Consider the following 17,072-nt stretch of genomic DNA (forward strand, 5'->3'; position numbering starts at 1 on the left):
CAGGGCCTCCTGGGAGCTTCTGTCCTCGGACTTACACAACTGTTCACCTTCTAGAACACGCCACGCCCGCTCCGGCCTGGGGCCCTCTGCTCCTTCTGCCTCCACCACCCCATAGCCTGACTCTCCCCTCTTCTCCCTCCCTGCTTCTGCTCACAGGATGCTTCCACATGAGTGCCTGCCTCGCGCTACCCTCAGCACACCTGCCTCTCCCTACACCCAGCACCGCACCTGCCCTGTCCCTGGGGTTTCTCCTTCCGCACACACCTCACCACCGCAATAGCCCAGCTCCCTCCGTCCACTAGAGGGAGCCCGGGTGGTGCCGTGGATCATGAGGATTAGGCTGCTAACCGCAAGGTCTGCAGTTCAAAACCCCCAGCAGGTGTGAGGGAGAAAGGCGAGGCTTTCTACTCCTGTTGAGACTTGGGAGTCTCAACCCCCCCCCCTCCACAGGGTCAGTTCTACTCCACCCTACAGGGGTTGTTCTGAGCCAGAATACACTCACTGGCAGTCAGGGTTTTTATTTTTCTTCCACTAGAGAGCAGAGACATGGCCTGCCTGTTTGGCTGACATACTTCCAGGGCCCAGTATAGGGCCTGGATGTGGGGTGGGGTCCTCCAACTCGGTGGGGAAGGCCACTGCTCTCAGTGTGAAGTTTTCGAGCGAGTAGAGTTACTGCCTTTAATAGTTCATATAAGAATGTTGCTTTTTGTTATGAAAGGCTTCTTGTTATGAAATGAAATGAAAATTCCTTTTAGAAAATGTACAAAGGAGAAAATGGTAAATATTGCTAACTTCATCCCTCAGAGATAATCCTTATTAACATATAGGTGGATATTTTTCCAATTCTGTCTTTTGGCAAACACACGGCTGCTTTCTTATCTGATAGGTATAGAGTTGTATTGTTTGTAAATACATGTATATAAAAGCACGTTGCTTGTTAACCTGCCTTTTCCTTAAATGCGGGTGAAATACCATTATAGACACCTTTCTCTACTACAGAGTTTGGTTGCTGCTGCTATTGATTGTGCCTGGGTGCCAGAGTGACTCCATGTCAACAGAGACCGTTGCTGTGCCTGAGCCCAGTGCTGCAGCCACACTGTCCATCCATCCTGTGGAGGATCTTCCTCTGTTTTGATGACTCTCAACTTTGGAAGTGTGATGTCCAAGGAGCCTTCTGGATGGACTTCTTCCAAGACAGCTCCCTTCCATCTTCTGGCAGTACACAATACCTTCACGAGCATCGTAATTCCAATGATCCCTGCTCCAGGTCCCGCTGCATGGCTCTGCTTTTGCTTGTTTAGCAAGGCCGCATCATTGGGCACTTAGATTTCTCCCAAATCTCTCTTCTCAGGAACATGGGTTGAGTGGTTCTGTGGCCTATATCTCTTTGCACATCCCTAATCGCCCTAGGAGGGATTCCCATGAGCAGAAATACTGGGCCTGCAGGTTGATGACTGTTTAGGCCTGGTACAAACAGGTTGTTGCTGGGTGCTATGGAGTTGGCTCTGACCCAGAGTGAGCCCATGCACAACAGAACGAAAGACTGCCCAATCCTACGCCAAGCTCACCGTGGTTCTGTGCTTGGCCCCAATGTAGGAGCCAATGTGTTCGTCCTGCTCATTGAGGGCCTCCTCCCCTCACTGCCCCTCTGCTTGATCAAGCATGGTGTCCTTCCCCAGGGACCCGTTTCTCCTGACAATACAGCCAAAGCAAGCACGACAAAGTCTCACCGCGGTTGTCTCTAAGGAGCATTCTGGCTGTACTTCTTTTAAGGCAGATTTGTTTGTCCTTCTGGCAGTCCATGGTACTTTCAATATTCTTTGCCAACACCACAATCCAAACTTCTTCCGTCTTCTTTATTCAACGCCCAACTTCCACATGCACACGAGACAGTTGAAAATACCCTCGTGTGGGCCAGGTGTTCCTTAGTCCTCAAAGAAACATCCTTGCTTTTCAATACCTTAAAGAGGTCTTGTCCAGCAGATTTACCAAATGCAAGTTACCATCTGATCACTTGACTGTTGCTTCTATGAGCAATGATTGGGGATCCAAGCAAGGCAAAATCCTACTTCAACCTTTTCTCCATTTATGATGATGTTACCTGTTGGCCCAGTTGTGAGGATTTTGGTCTTTTTTACATTGAGTTGTAATCCATATAGAAGCCTGCAGTCCTTGATCTTCATCAGCAAGTGCTTCAAGTCCTCCTCACTTGCAGTAAGCAAGATTGTGTCATCTGCATATCACAGTCTGTTAATAAGCTTTCCTCCACTCCTGATGGTGAAATCTTCATACAATCCAGCTTTTCTGATGAATTTGCTCAGCATACAGATTAAGTATGGCGAGAGGCTGAACTGACACACACCTTCCCTGACCTTAAACCACACTGCATTCCCTGGTTCTGTGTGTACAACTGCTTCTTGATCCATGTAGAGGCTCTACATGAGCACAATGAAGTGAATTGAAATTCCCATTCTTCTCAAGGCTGTCCATCGTTCCTTATGATTCACACAGTCGAATGCCTTTGCATAGTCAACAAAATCCAAGCAAACACCTTCTGGTTTTCTCTGCTCTCAGCCAAGATCCATCTGGCATCATCAAGGGCATCCCTTGTTCCATGCTCGCTTCTGAATCCAACCTGAACCTCTGGGGCAGCTCCCTGTCAAATGCACTGCTGCAACTGTTGTTGGATGACCTTCAGCAAAATTTTACTTGCACGAGATACCAATGACATCGTTCTATAATTTTAGCATTTTATTGGGTTACCTTTCTGTGGAATGGGTACACATAAGGATTTTCTTCCAATCAGTTTCTGGCTTAGATAAGGAAGTGCTTCCAGTGCTTTAACAGTCTGTTGAAACATTTCAATTGGAGGTCCCATCAATCCCTGGAGCCTTGGTGTTGGCGAATGCTTTCAGTGCAGCTTGCACGTCTTCCTTCGGTACCATTGGTTCTTTCTCACAAGTGACCTCCTGTAAGAGTGGAATGTTGGCAGGTTTTTTTGGTGCAGTGGCTCTGGCTGAGGACCACACTCTTTCCACAGACACTTTGGGGCCCCTGTGGACCCTGCTTGTCCTCCCCAGCCAGTGCGAGGACTCACAGATGAACAATCACAGGTGACTACTACTTCCGAACCCGAGAAATGTTCTACCTGCCCAAGGCACAGATAAAGATGCTGAGCTCCAGAAAGGCCAACCAGAACCTATAGTGCTGAGCTGGGGCATACTGGGAGTGGAAGACAGGATCTTACTTTGCCCTGGTCCTCCCATCAGTCAGGACCCGATGTCACCGACGGGTACTTATTCCCCTGAGCGCTGAGCATTCTCCCTGCAGCAGCAGGATGACAGAACTTGAAGAATTTGACAAGGATTTGGAGACAAGCTCAGAGGAGCCACCCACATAACTAAGCCCTGACTCAACTGCTGCCCAAATGATGGGCAGTCTGAACTCACCCACCATCCTGTGGAAGAAAGATGTGCGGCTCTGTTTCCCAAAGATGGAATCCTTGGGAACCCCATGGGACAATTTGACACCATTCTCTAAGAGGGTGATGGGAGGAAGGATGGGATGGGGACCCACGAGGTAATTTTACTTCGTTCTCTAGGATGGCCATTGGCAGGAATGATTGGGTGGCGGTGTTGCTTTGTCTGCCTGTGATGTCACAGACAAGAGGCTTGAGGTGCAGCATTGCGCGGCGATGCAGATAAATCAATTTTCCTCCCTGGCCTCTGGGGCCAAGCTGCTGTTGTTTGAATCCGGGACCCACCTGCCTGTACCATGGATCGGCACTCTTGTTCTGTGAGGGGCCAGTGTGTCCTTTCAGCTTGACCGGTCCAGGAGTCCTGATGACGCAGTGGGTAAAGTGCTCGGCTGCCCACCAAAAGGTCAGTGGCTTAAGCCTGTCTGTTGAATTCAAGCTTCAGGGCTGAGCAATTGGGGGGTTGGCAAGTGGCGCTTGGAGCTGAGGTTTGCTGAGGCCACAGGTAACTGCCAGGGCCTCCACTTTTGAGGCTCCACGTAAGACTCAGCCTCTATGGAGCTCTTGCTGACCACAGAACCAAACAGCCAAACCCAACTCAAGGCCAGTGAGTGGATTCCAACACAGAGCCACCCTGTGGGGCAGCTCGGACCTGTCCCTGTGGCTTCCAAGGCTGGAAGTATTCAAAGGGGCAGAAAGACTCATCTTCCTTCTTGCAGTTAGCGGCCCCGTGCGTCACCGATGACGGACCTTTAACCATTGACCCGCGAGGGGAAAAGCTTTGTACTCTGGTAGCATATATTTTGAAAGTGGGTGACTATGACTTGCAGCCAGCCTAGGGAGGGGCAGGGTAGCCCTCAGGGTCTTGTCTGGGGGTTCCCTTGGTGGACTTTGAGGTAATTGAGTCATATCGTCATGAGGCATGCCCTGCTGCTTTGCTGGGAGGGCCCTGAGCCAATCTTGGAAGCTTTTCTATCTGCTATAGTTCATGCAAGCAGTCCTGGTGGTTACGTGTTGGGCTGCTACTGACAAGGACAGCAGTTTGAAACTACCAGCCACTCTGAGGGAGCAAGACGAGGTGTTCTACTCCCATAAGGAGTGATAGTCTCAGAAACCCACAGGGGCAGTTCTAAGTGCCCCATAGAGTCGCTATGAGTTGGAATTGACTTGATGGCAGTGGTTTTGTTTTGTTTTTTAGTGTACACATCTCAACGATGGTCTTTCCTGGCTCTTTAATCCTGCCTGCAACTTCGATGGCTGGATCTGCGGCCACAGCGATGGGGTAGTTCCCTTTGTTCTCCAAGGAGCCCAAGTGCTGTAGTGCATTACAGCATTGGGCTGCTGACCTCAAGGCCTGCGGTTCGAGCCCACCAGCAGCTCCACGGAAGAAATATGAGTTTTGTTGTTTTTTTCCCTAAAGGCTTGCAGCTGTGGCTATAGCTATGAGTCAGAATCAACTGGGTAACTAGACGGCAGTGGTGTGTGTGTGAGTCCTCGTTGTTCTGTGTCATATTAAGTGGTCCAGTTTGCGACTCTTTAGACACCGTATGGCCTGCCGCTGGTGGTCTCCCTCATCCCCATGGCTTTTCTAGGTCTCTGCTGTGTCTTTGTTCCTGACACAGGGCTGATTTCCTACTCATAGTGACCCTAGAACAGTGGCTCTCAACCTTCCTAATACCGCAACCCTTTGACACAGTTCCTCATGTGGTGGTGACCCCCAACCATAAAATTATTTTCATTGCTACCTCATAACTGCAACTTTGCTAGTTATGAATCAGGCAACCCTTATGAAAGGGTCGTTCAACCCCCCCAAAGGGGTCGCAACCCACAGGTTGAGAACTGCCGCCCCAGAGGAAAAGGCAGAGTGCCCTGGTGGGTTTCTGAGGCTGTAATTCTTTACAGGAGTTGAAGGCCTCGTCTTTTCTCCCAAGGAGTGGCTGGTAGTTTCAAACCATCGACCTTACTGTTAGCAGCCCAACGGTGTAACCACTATAAAGCCAGGGCTCCTCTTTGTTGAAGACTTAATAGGTCTATAAATTAAATATATCTAGAGAAATAGATAGGCCTATATATTAAATTTTTGGATCTCTTTCCCCTAAAACAGGAGCCCTGGGAGTGTAGTGGCTTCCCAGTGGACTGCCATCTGCAAGTTCAGCAGTTCCAAACCACCCACCACTCCTCAAGAGAGAGGGACGGGATTGCTACTCCTACAAAGATTCACCGTCTCGGAAGCTCACAGGGGGCAGAGCTCTCCTGTCCTATAGGGTTGAGACAAGTAGGCATCTATGGGAGGCAGTGAGTTTGGAGAAGGAGGTGACCATCTGTGTCCATAAAGATGACACCCTTGGGGACCGTCCAGGCAGTTCGACTGCAGCCCCTGGGGTCCCACAGGAAGGAAACAACTCAGGCAATGGATTTGGTGTGGCCGTCAGCCCAGCCCCTGTAGTAACTACTCTGCTGTTGTTCCACAAAAATCATAGCAACCAGCCAGGGCCTGGGAGTAGCCAAGCCACCACCTGGATTCTGCCCTGAGGCTCCTTCTGCCCTCTTCCCTCTTCTAGATCAAGCAGGTTTCCAAATCACTCGCTGGAATTTATATGCAAACAATTTGTCAATGTCTCCCTGCAACCCATCCCAACAGCAACAAGTAAGAACCTTAGCATGCACTTGAATCTGAAAACTCTCTCTCCCCTCCTGAATGCGTGCATGCTGGTGAGTACCGCAGGGAGACAAAGAACCGCCAGGAAAAGCAGGCACGCGGCAAGCAAGGCAAGTGAAGTCCTCGTTTGGGAGAGCAAAGATTCCATGGCAAACACATCCAGTCATTGTCTTAAGGAGAAGTATTTTTATTGACACATCCACTGAGCGTCTGCCACTGTTCAAGCGGACTCACAGGAAGCCAGGAGGCTGCTGTTGTCATGGTTACGGGACCGGCTCCATCTAAGGGAAAGAAAACGAGGGCGTGGGACAGATTAGCACTTGGATGGTGGCTCGGGGAGTAGGGTGGGTTCTTTGCCTGCCTGCATCCACCTGAGGCGGTGTTGGATGGATAGCCAGTGTGTTCTTTCCTTCACCTTCCAGGGCTCGGTCCACTCCCTGGTAATCCTCTGTTACTGGTTGCTGAAGAGACGATGCTGACTCACAGTGGCCCAGGGGACAGGGCAGAGCTGCCCCGCAGGGTTCCCAAAGCTGTCACTGTTGGTGAGCAGAGTGCTGGGGGTGGCTGGGCTGGGGTGGGTGGGGTTCCTTTCCCTTGCAAAGTGTCTGCTGGGTTACATGCTCCCAAAACCAGGACCAAACCTACTGCCATCGAGTTGATTCCAACTCACAGTGACCTTACACAGCGTTTCGGAGACGGTGACTCTGTAGGGGAACAGAGTAGCCTCAGCTTTCTCTGGAGGAGTGGCTGGTGGATTTGAACCACCACGTGAATAGCCACCAAGGCTCCTGAGTTCGTTTGTTAGACTGGCTGATTGTGCATGAGGGGAATGAGGCTTCTCCCACCTACAGAGGCCCCGCGATAACGGGACCTCGCGTCTCTCCATTGCTAAGAGCCCCTGACTGACTGACATGTGAATCCTGGAACCAAACTTGCCCTTCCCACACGTTTCCACCTGCAAAACGTAGGCAGACTTTGGGGAACTTGGGGGGTTGGCTGCAGGCCATTGCCCAAAGCCACTATGACCATAAAGCAGTTCACAAAGTGACCACCTGCCTCTGGCTGATGCCCAGCTGTGGGTTGTAAAAGATGTGGCAGCTGCAAAGCACAATGAAATGAGGTGTGGCTGTGCTGTCCCTTCACCGGGGGTGGGGGGGTGGGGTGGGTGGGTGGGTGGGTGGGGTTAGGGACCCATCTGCCTTCCAGGAAGCCCCGGCATGAGCAGCAGGCACGGCCAGGACAGCCTGCCGCTGTGAGTCTTTTCGACACAACATGTTCTGGAAACCCATGTCCTTTTCCTGCGTTCACGCTGTGGTCGCATGCTGAGTCGGCTGAGGCAGGAGCCATGCAAACTAATGCCTAGGCTCGGGGACCCTGTCCTATGGAGAGCAGGGTCACTATGGGACGGGATGAGCACTGGACAAGCTGGTCCAGACTGAGAGGATGGCCCTGCGGTCTGATCTCCCAGCATCCTCGTGACTCCCCAGCAACTGGGAGCAACCAGTGCTGCCCCCACCCATCTCCTTGTGCATCAAAAGTCGAGGGATGCAGGGGGAGGAGGCTGCTGTCTGCAGGGCACAGCGTGTCCTGGCAGCTCCCTCTGCAAATCTTTACTGCCCTTTGTGGCGCGCAGTCTCTGGAGCAAGTGCACTTTGACTCTTCGCAGAAACAGGCCCAGGGTACTAGGCTAGCCTGCAGATGAGCCCCTCTCTAACTGATGCAGCAGGGGGGCAGGCACATGAGCCCGATCCCGCATCTTCTCCCCAGCGACACCTTGGGCAGACCCATGTCTGTGTGTTATTCAGGAGCCTGGCCTTTGCCTGTGTGTACTAACGCCAGAAGCATGTTTCAGAACAGATAGCTCTAGAAAGCGAGACCAGCAGAATGATCCCAACAGCTCTAGAACCAGCCCCCTTGCGTCCCATGAATCTCTTCCCAAACCCTCAGCTAAGCCCAGCATCTGGAAGCTATGGTTCCAAGCGGAGACCTGAGGAAAAGCAGGCAAGAGGGAAATGGAGGCTGGAGGGCTGCCCGGGGCCCTGCAGGTGTCGGGGAGCGGGCCACTGTGCCTATCCTAGAAGCCGGAAGGACAAGTAAACTGAAAGATAGTAAGGACGGGTTGGCGGCTTGACTCCCACTGAAGCCAGCACGAACTCTCTGCCATCGAGTCAGTGCTGACTCACGGCGACCCTGCAGGGGTTGTCCCTCGCCCTCGTGTGAGTTTCTGAGACTGTCACTCTACAGCAGTGGAAATCCCTCTCTTTCTCCCAGCAACTGCCATCCTCCTCCGGGGACTCACCTGTACCTGAGCCTCCAAGCTAAGGAGCCCACAGAAGTCTGCCTGTAAGAGCTGGTCCCCGTCCGAGGAAAGGTCTTTGAGGAGAAGCTTGGGGGACGTCCCTGAGGACGAGAGGTGGCATGAGTCTGGAATGTGGTTGACATAGTTGTTAGCAGAAACAAAGGGAAAGGGCACTGTTGGTTCAAAGGTGAACTCCTTGTGATCCCTTGATGTTCCCCTGAATCCACATGGCTGGCTCTTTAAAGCCTGGAGCGAAGATTTCAGCGTCTCCTGGGAAAAGGGTTACCTTGCCCGGTCTGCACAGGAAGGGAAGCCGGCCTCTGAGGGGCGAAGACATGGGTGTCCATCCTTTGGGTGTGGCCCGATGGGAGACAGGTGTGGGGGCAGAGCTCAAAGGTGCCAGGACACATACGCTCTCTCTGACTGCCGAGTCCATGCTGCCTCACAGCGCCCTGCTGTGTGTTTCCGAGACCGTAACTGTTTACGGGAGTAGAAAGCCCAGCCTTTCTCCCATGCAGCTGCGGCTGGCAGTTTTAAACTCCTGGCCAGGCAGATAGCAGCCCAGTGTGTACCCCACTACACCACCAGGGCTCCACCAGGACACGAGGTGCAGCCTTATGGAGAGAGAGAGAGACAGAGACAGAGAGACAGAGACAGAGCTGCAGGCGGAGGCCCAGGAGCCGCCACCACCAAGGTGAACAGTTTTTACGCAGGGAGAAGAGGAAGAGTGACCTGAGACAGCAGGAGGAGGAGCTGCTGGGCTAGAAGGGCAGGGGCACCATCAGCACCTTGAGGAAGAGAGTGCCTGGCCTACGCACCAGGCATGGTGCAGGTCAGAGAATTCAGTCACCCTGGGACACAGGCAGGGTGGGGCAGAGGCAGGGACACCAACCATTGCACGGGACCCTGGTGGCGGGGTTGCTTGGGCTCTTGCAAGGGTAGACACGGACTCTATGGTGAGAGAGCTAGTTCCCAAGGGGCCGCCCCTGGGGGCCCAGACCCTCTCCAGTCCTCTGCATTCCCTGAGGCAGGTGATGGGGTTGTGGGCTATCTAATCACTCAAGCTTCTGGGTTAGCGCAGCTAGTCACCAGAGGCTTCCTGGAAGACCGTCACCACTCAGCCAGCTGGAATGAAACCGAGCCCACTTACCACGGCATCTACTTGTCCCCAAAGCTGTTTTATTCCCTTGATGTACTGGAGAGCCCAACCGGGATCATTCATGAACCATCAATGGCCTGGCCCGCTGGCTAGCAAACCCTACTGATCAGATTCCAGCTAACCAGGTGTCGACTCTTCCAACGTCCTCCTTTTGCCAACACTTTTTGGTCTAGTAGGGAAGCCCAGCATGGCTGGAGAGCCTGGCTCTCGAGCACTTTGTGGGTAGCAGGATGTTGGCACTGCCTTCATGGAGGGTTTTATAGAAGGGGTGGATCATGGGAGTAGCCCCTCGCGTGTACACAGAACGTGGACTGGCTGTGGGGAGAAGATTCCAGAGCGAGGTTGATGCTCTCATCTGGAATTCCACAGTCTGAAGGGGGTCCCAGAGGCTAGAAGAGGCACCTGGTCTTTGGAAGGCTTTCTCTGCTAAACAGGAAACCCAGACGCATCATGAATTTTACATCTATTTTATGAGGGCTGAATGGGTTATCTTCTCATTTGGCACTTTCCATCTGTAATCACCAATCATTTATAATTGTTCTCAAAATAGGCTGTTGTATTCCAACCCTCACAGTTCTATTTGGGCCCAATGATTTTTTTAAACGAAACCACACTGAGATTCAAGGAAATCAACCACACAGCAACAAAAGTCCTTCTAGGACCCTCTGCGGGGGAAAGAATATTCTAGAATGTAGAACCCGGTGTCTCTCCTGCATCTTCCCAGGAGGGTCCTCCCTACCTCTGCTTAAAGGACAATCCTTGCTGTCGGTGGGAGGCCTCCCATTGAGCTGAGAAGTAATTGGAAGTTCCCCACTTTCCAAGTGTCTTATTGTATGAGTCTCTCCTAACACAGACAGCACACCTTCACTGGCTCCCCCAGCTATCGAGTAGTTGCTCTTAGCCTCAATGGACTGAAGCAGAACTCTGCAGCTGTCCCATGCTGGGGTTCAACAACTGAATCCTTACCCCCCAGATTTGACAAAGTTAAATCAAAGGGAAAGGTCATTGGGCGAGTCAACCCTGACCCCATGGTATCTCTTTCTCCACACATCCTCGCAAGCGTCCGAGGGAAGCACTCCTGACGGCACACCTGGAGGAGTGTGTGGGGGATGAGGATGGCAAACACCTTCCCTCACTCTGAAGCCAGCACATGAGAGCTCTGCTCCATGGGGGTTTCAATGGCTATGCCTTTCTTTCCAAGGGCCTCTGGTTGGACTTGAACCTCTTACGGCTTGGCTAGCAGCTGAGCAGGCTAACTCTTTGCACTGCCCGGGGCCTCTGCCCAAACATTAACCACTTGGTGTTCTGTGAAGTGCTGTGGACAGGACAGCGGTTGAATTCACTGAATTGCTGAACGATGATGCTGTCTGACCCAACCCGATGGGCAGTGAGCTGGAAGGTGTGGATCAAGGCAGTAGCCCAAAAGGGCCAAGAGACCTCACGCGTAAAAATTAAGCCCGAGGTAAGTTGCCGCCAGGTCACAAGTGCCGGGATCTCATTTTGGGAGCCCCCACTTTGAATTCTCAGAAGGCTCTGGTTTTGAGCCCTTGTGGTCAGGGTGTCAGGGACCGGAGAAGCTGGCACCCGGGCCAGCTGCAGCCTGCCTGTAGCCCGAGTCAGATGCTTAGGTCTCAGCTCGCTCTCACAGGGGTGGTGCCCAGTACACAGCAGAGGCAGTATCCATCAAGCAGAACTCTCCCGAACCACCCACTTCTGGAACCACAAAGGAAGTGCGGCTAAGGAGCTGACTTGTGTCCAAGAGGGACCAGGTTTACCACCCATTCGGGTTCGACCCACCTGCCGCTGGGACCCACGCAAGGGGTTCCGGACTCCAGGAAGGCTCCCAGGATACTCTACGGCCCTGGCTCAGAGTCCCTGTGACAGGTGGGGTTCCCTGGGGCCCCAGGTGCAGCCTTGTGAGCATTCAGGGGAAGGCTAGGGACGCCTATTCTAGAACACGGAAGCTGACGGACCTTATGGGAGTGTCCCATGTGTGAACTGCCATTAGTTTGCACCCTGCAAGCCCCGGCGGATTGTTACAAAGGCTTGAGATGTAGGGCAAGGGAAGGCGGGATTTGAAGGGCCTGGGGCAGAGGGGAGTGGGGAAGGGTGATGAGCAGGGTCCGTGCACAGTGGGGGCCACGGGGCAGGGGTGGAGAAGGGGCAGGGAATGAGAAGGACGTCATAACCTGTGCAGGCGCCCTGCGGCTGCTATAACACGTGTGGCCTTCAGAAGCCCTGTGTGCACCGTCTTCCCATCACAGGATGATTCTGGTCCCAGGGTTTGTACGTTCCAGGCAGCAACCGCAGACCCCCACGATGCATGTGGGTGCAGACGGGTGATAAACCAAGAGCAGCATTTCTGTTGCTACTCTAACCGCGTCTCTGACGAAGCATTAGCTCCCACACCGAACCCACTGCCCTTGAGTTGATTCTGACTCACAGCAACCCTGGAAGACGGGGGAGAACTGACCCCCGGTGGGTTTCCGAGGCTGTGAATATTAGGGGAGTAGAAAGCCTCATCTTTTTCTTGAGGAACAGCTGGTGGGTTTGAACTGGTGACCTTGGGGGTGAGCAGCCCCCTGCACCATCAGAACTCCATCACGAGCCACTATCACCATTAGGGCACGGCCTGGCCTCCTTTTCCCTGTGGTTTGAAACCCACATCTGACAGGCTCACTTTTGAGTCTCTAATGAGGACCAATCGGTGGCATCAAAGCATGACTCAACGCTGCAGTCACCGAGGAACCTGGTGGCACAGTGTTTATGTGCTTGGCTGCTTCCTGAAAGGTCCAGTGGTTCGTGCCCACTGGTCACTGCACGCGAGAAAGATGGGGCGGTATGCTTCTGCTTTGGCACCCTGGGCAAAGTTGGGACTGACTGGACAGCCATGGGCCTTTGATTTTGGTTTCTGACAACGACTGGTTTCCCATGGGTGGCCTGACACACGTCCAGACACACCAAGTCCTCAATGAACAGACGTCCTGAGCCCCAGCCACTCATCCGAATGTAACCCAAGGAGTATGTTCCCGTCAAAGCAATATTACACACAGGGAGAAATGTCTCCCAGGAGCGCATCTATTCCCACAGATTCTACCTGCTGCCTACCATATCATTCCAACAGGAAAGGGCTCTCCTTTCTGCAGAGGCTCTAGAGCAGTGGTTCTCAACCGTCCTAATGCCCCGACATTTTAATTCAGTTCCTCATGTTGTGGTGAACGCCCCCCCCCAACCATAACATTATTTTCGTTGATACATCATCATTGTAATTTTGCTATTATGACAACCCCTGTGAAAGGGCTGTTCAACCCCCAAAGGGTCGCTACCCACAGGTTGAGAACCGCTGTCCTAGAAGCTAAAAAAGGAAAGAAAACACAGAGGCGCTCGAGACTCCAGTGTGTTCAATAACACAACACTAGCACCGTCTCCTCAGATCCACCTCGGTCCAGTTGATTCCAACTCACAGCGACCCGAGATGGGCTGTCTGAGGCTGTAAGTCCTTATGGGAGCAGACAGACTCATCTTTCTCCCGAAGAGCAACTGGTGGGTGTGAACTGCCGACCTTGCTATTAGCGTTCCAACACTTACCCGACAGAGCCACCAGGGCTCCGGCAATACTTACACGGAACTTCATATGTGCCCGGCATGTGCCTTTAAAGTGACTATATTTAGACAAGTCTATTAAGTAGACACTGTGATTAACCCCATTTCACAGTTAAGAACACTGAGGCAGACAGAGCATATGGTTACAATGTGGCAAAGCCAGGATCTGATTGGCTTCTGGGCTAACCCAGGAGTTGCCAAACCATGACCCACAGGCAAACTTCCTCTCCTTATGCACATCTTGTTGCACGCGGGCCAGATCCCTGCTTGGGTAAATGAAGTTTCACTGGGATGTACTGAGCTCACGTACTGGGAGGCAGGACCAGGACCCCTTGTTGTCAACAGCCATGGGAGGGTGAGGGGATCACTGGCCAGCACCCACTGCCTCTAGTCCATTCTGACTCATAGAGATCCCAGGTAGGGTTTCCAAGCCTGTAGCACACAGCCTCATTGTCGTCCCCTGGAGCAGCAGGTGGATTTGAACCATTAACCTCACAGTTAGCAGTCCAATGCTTCCCCAGCAGTGCTGCCAGGACAGGGGATTGTACAGTATTTATCTAATTAGCTCTCGGCCCTTCTCCCCAAATAGGAGTTGAAGCAGAAAGCACAGGTGCATAGAGAGGGGCGCGTCATCTCTGTTCACGGCTGGAATCTCATTTCTTGAATCAATGAACAAATGTGTCACTTGGATGTTTGTGTACCAGGGCCCACCTGAACTTGAGCGGAAGGTACTTTAGCCTGTAGCAGGTTAGAAGTCCCGGACAGACTGTCCAGGAGTGGTGAGGCCGAGGCTCTGGTCCTGCTTTGATTCTGGGTGCAAAGGCCATTTCCAGACATCCTGGGACTTTCCTCGGCTCATCCGAGCTCCACTCACGGCTCCTTCTGTTCACCAAGCCTCTGGAGCCAACGGTGCATGAGAACAAGCTTCCCCAGACCGCCAGAAGAAGACTGAAACAGCGGTAGGGCTCCAAATGCTCGTGTGTTTGGAGGCTCCTTCTGATTTCTGGGACAGGGTGCATCAGCCACATCCAATTAGCTCATCTTAGCGACCTGAGCCGGGCAGGCATAGAATGACCCCACAGACCAGATACCCCGGGAGCCTTCTCATGCCTGTTCCTCAAGAGCCGTGGCTGCGCTTGATCTCATCCCGCTGATGCTTCAATTATGACAAACCAGCCAATCAGTCCAACTAAACTGAACCAAATCAAAGGGTGACCAGGGCAGGAGAGCGTGTCTCTCAGAGTGGTGGGGAGAAAGGACTCACACGAGGGAGGATGGGTAGACACGGCAAGCCAGTGGGGAGAATGGGTGCGAAGGCTGGTGTCCCTAGACACAGGACACAGTCACACCCCGGTCAGTTGGCATGGGACTGCTTAGCAGGGAGGAGACAGGTGAGGGGGCGGGCAACGGAAGGTGCCCAACATGTACCCTGATGCCAAGTGGTGTCCCGTTCAGCAAAGCCCGCTGGCACCAGAGGTGCTAGGACAGGACACCACCTTCATGCCGTGGGACACCGCTTCCTGACAGCTCGGCACTCAGGAGGATTTGCTGCTTCTGCCATTTCAGGCCCCGACTGCACTCAGATCTCCACGTTCTGTTTAACACGCAGCAAACAACCTGTCATAACACGTTCGGCATTGACTTGACATCGTCTAATGGGCGTTTTGCCCAATTTCTTGAAGCTGTTTTTCTTTAAATGTTCTACATAAGTAAAGAACCAGCCAAACTGGAGTAAAATCTCGGGAAGGTCCCGCGCAAAGATGCTTGAAGGGAAAGCTAGAATGTCATGAGCACAGCTGCTCCGGGCTCCCGGCTCCTGGGGGGTCAGGATGCCTCCCTGCTGGCTGTGCCTCCCACCTGGGGGCCGGGTTTCCACAAAGCTCTCTGTTCTCCACAAGCGGACAACCAGCCCAACACACACATGGCCTGAACCTCTGTCCTCCGACCCACTAGCCTATCATTTCCTTCCTTCTTTATAAACGCTTTGAAACCTTTATGAAAGGCTGGACTCTCTAGCCGGAGAAACAGGAAGGGTCTTTCCAAGGCTGGCTTAGAATCGTTAGAGGCACGAGGTGCTCTCAAAGCAAGGGCTTGTGCAGCCTCCAGAGTCTACGCCAGGCAGAGGGCTCTTTCTGTCTTCCTGTGATTTTCTTCCCTTACTTCCTGATCTGCACTTGCTCATCCCCCCCTCCCGCCCCAACCCAGGATCCTGGAAAGGAGGGTCACCTTGAACCCCATCCCCAGTGCCACCAACACCCGGATAATCACATCGTTTGAAGAGCTTCAAGCCGTCCAGCCTTTGGACTTCATTCTAACGGTGTGGCCAGTGAATTTCCGTGGGATGGGGTACATTTGAGAGAAGGAAACATCACAAGCTACGAACAAGACCCTTCACACCCCATTTGTGCAAACCTCTCAGTAACAGCTCAGGATCCCTGTGAACATACTTGTGTGCACGTGTGGGCTCCTGTCCCAAACTTGCTGCCATTGGGTTGAGGCTAACTCAAGAGCGACGCCGGAGGACAGGATAGAACTGCCCTCGTGGGTTTACCAGACTGTACGTCTTCATGGGCGTAGAAAACCTCATCTTTCACCCTTGAGGTGGCTGGTGGGTTTGAACTGCTGACTTTGCAGCCCAGCGCAAATCCACTATGGCACCAAGGCTGCTGACAACAAACTAGAGCAGCGGTTCTCAACCTGCCTCATGCTGCGGCCCTTTTGAACAGTTCCTCATGTGGTGGTGACCCCAAACCGTAAAATTACTTTCATTGCTACTTCATCACTGTCATTTTGCTACTGTTATGAATCGTAATGTAAATATCTGATATGCAAGATGTATTTTCATGGTTACCCACTGAACATCATTAAAGCACAGTGAACGATCACAAAACAATATGTAATGATATATTGTGAAATATTTCTTTCTACTTATTTCTAATTACAAATAAATGAAATTTTGTCTTGAAGCATGGCGTCCCAGGGGGAACAGTCTTAACAGAATATGTACTAATATGTGTTTTCTGATGAGCTGAGGCAACCCCCGTGATAGGGTCATTTTACTCCCAAAGGGGTCGAGACCCACAGGTTGAAAGCCGCTGCTCTAGACCATCCTAATTAGTCTGCAGAGGAACAAGGTCCAGGAGAGAGTCAAGCCAGGACAACAGACTGGCTTCAGGCTGCTCTGCGCCGACTTTCCGAGCCCCTCAGACGGGCAAACATGCGGGTAATCAGAGAAATGAGAGGTCAAGACTGAGAACCTCGGGCAGGTGCCCAGGGAAAAGCACACTGCTCCCTGGGAGCTGAGCTGTCTGACGAGCGGTGAGGAGGATTGTGGGACAGGGGCCACCATGAACTCCAAATGGGAAGGATGAGAATGAGCTGGCGGACCAACGCAAGAGGATCCCTAGCACCACAGCCAAAGGAGGAACCTCTGGTGTCCGAAGGAAAAGAAAGGAAACGCAAACACCAACAAGGAAGCTCAAGGACACATCTCCCAGGAAAAGCCAACAGAGCCCCGCCCCCGAGGAAGAGCACAACCCCTTCTTTGTGATGAGGAGCCTGCGCCCACAAGGCCCATCTCCCCACTCATGTGCGCCGATGTCCTTGGAAAAACCCAGCCATGATCGTGTCCAATGGTCCATGTCCTCAATGATCACATGCACGGGATGCCAATAGCTCTCAAACACACACACACACACACACACACACACACACACACACACACACACACACACACGCAGCGTTTGTGTGTTTAAAACAAAGAAGCACGCTGTTAACACCAGAAAGGCCTTCGTTTGAGGCTGTGGCCGCACACCTGGGCCCTTCCTGACGGGACTGCGTGGAGAGGAAAGGAGGCTGTGGGAATTTCCAGGGGGTC

General features: G+C 52.6%; 1 protein-coding gene across 1 annotated transcript in view; it reads right to left on the bottom strand.

The window, feature by feature from the left end:
* PRKCA (protein kinase C alpha) overlaps nucleotides 1-17,072 on the bottom strand; it is a 390,496-nt gene that overhangs the window by 58,106 nt on the left and 315,318 nt on the right. The gene's annotated exons all lie outside the window — the stretch shown is intronic.

The sequence above is a fragment of the Tenrec ecaudatus genome, chromosome 10 (assembly GCF_050624435.1).
Source record: "Tenrec ecaudatus isolate mTenEca1 chromosome 10, mTenEca1.hap1, whole genome shotgun sequence".
NCBI lineage: Eukaryota > Metazoa > Chordata > Mammalia > Afrosoricida > Tenrecidae > Tenrec > Tenrec ecaudatus.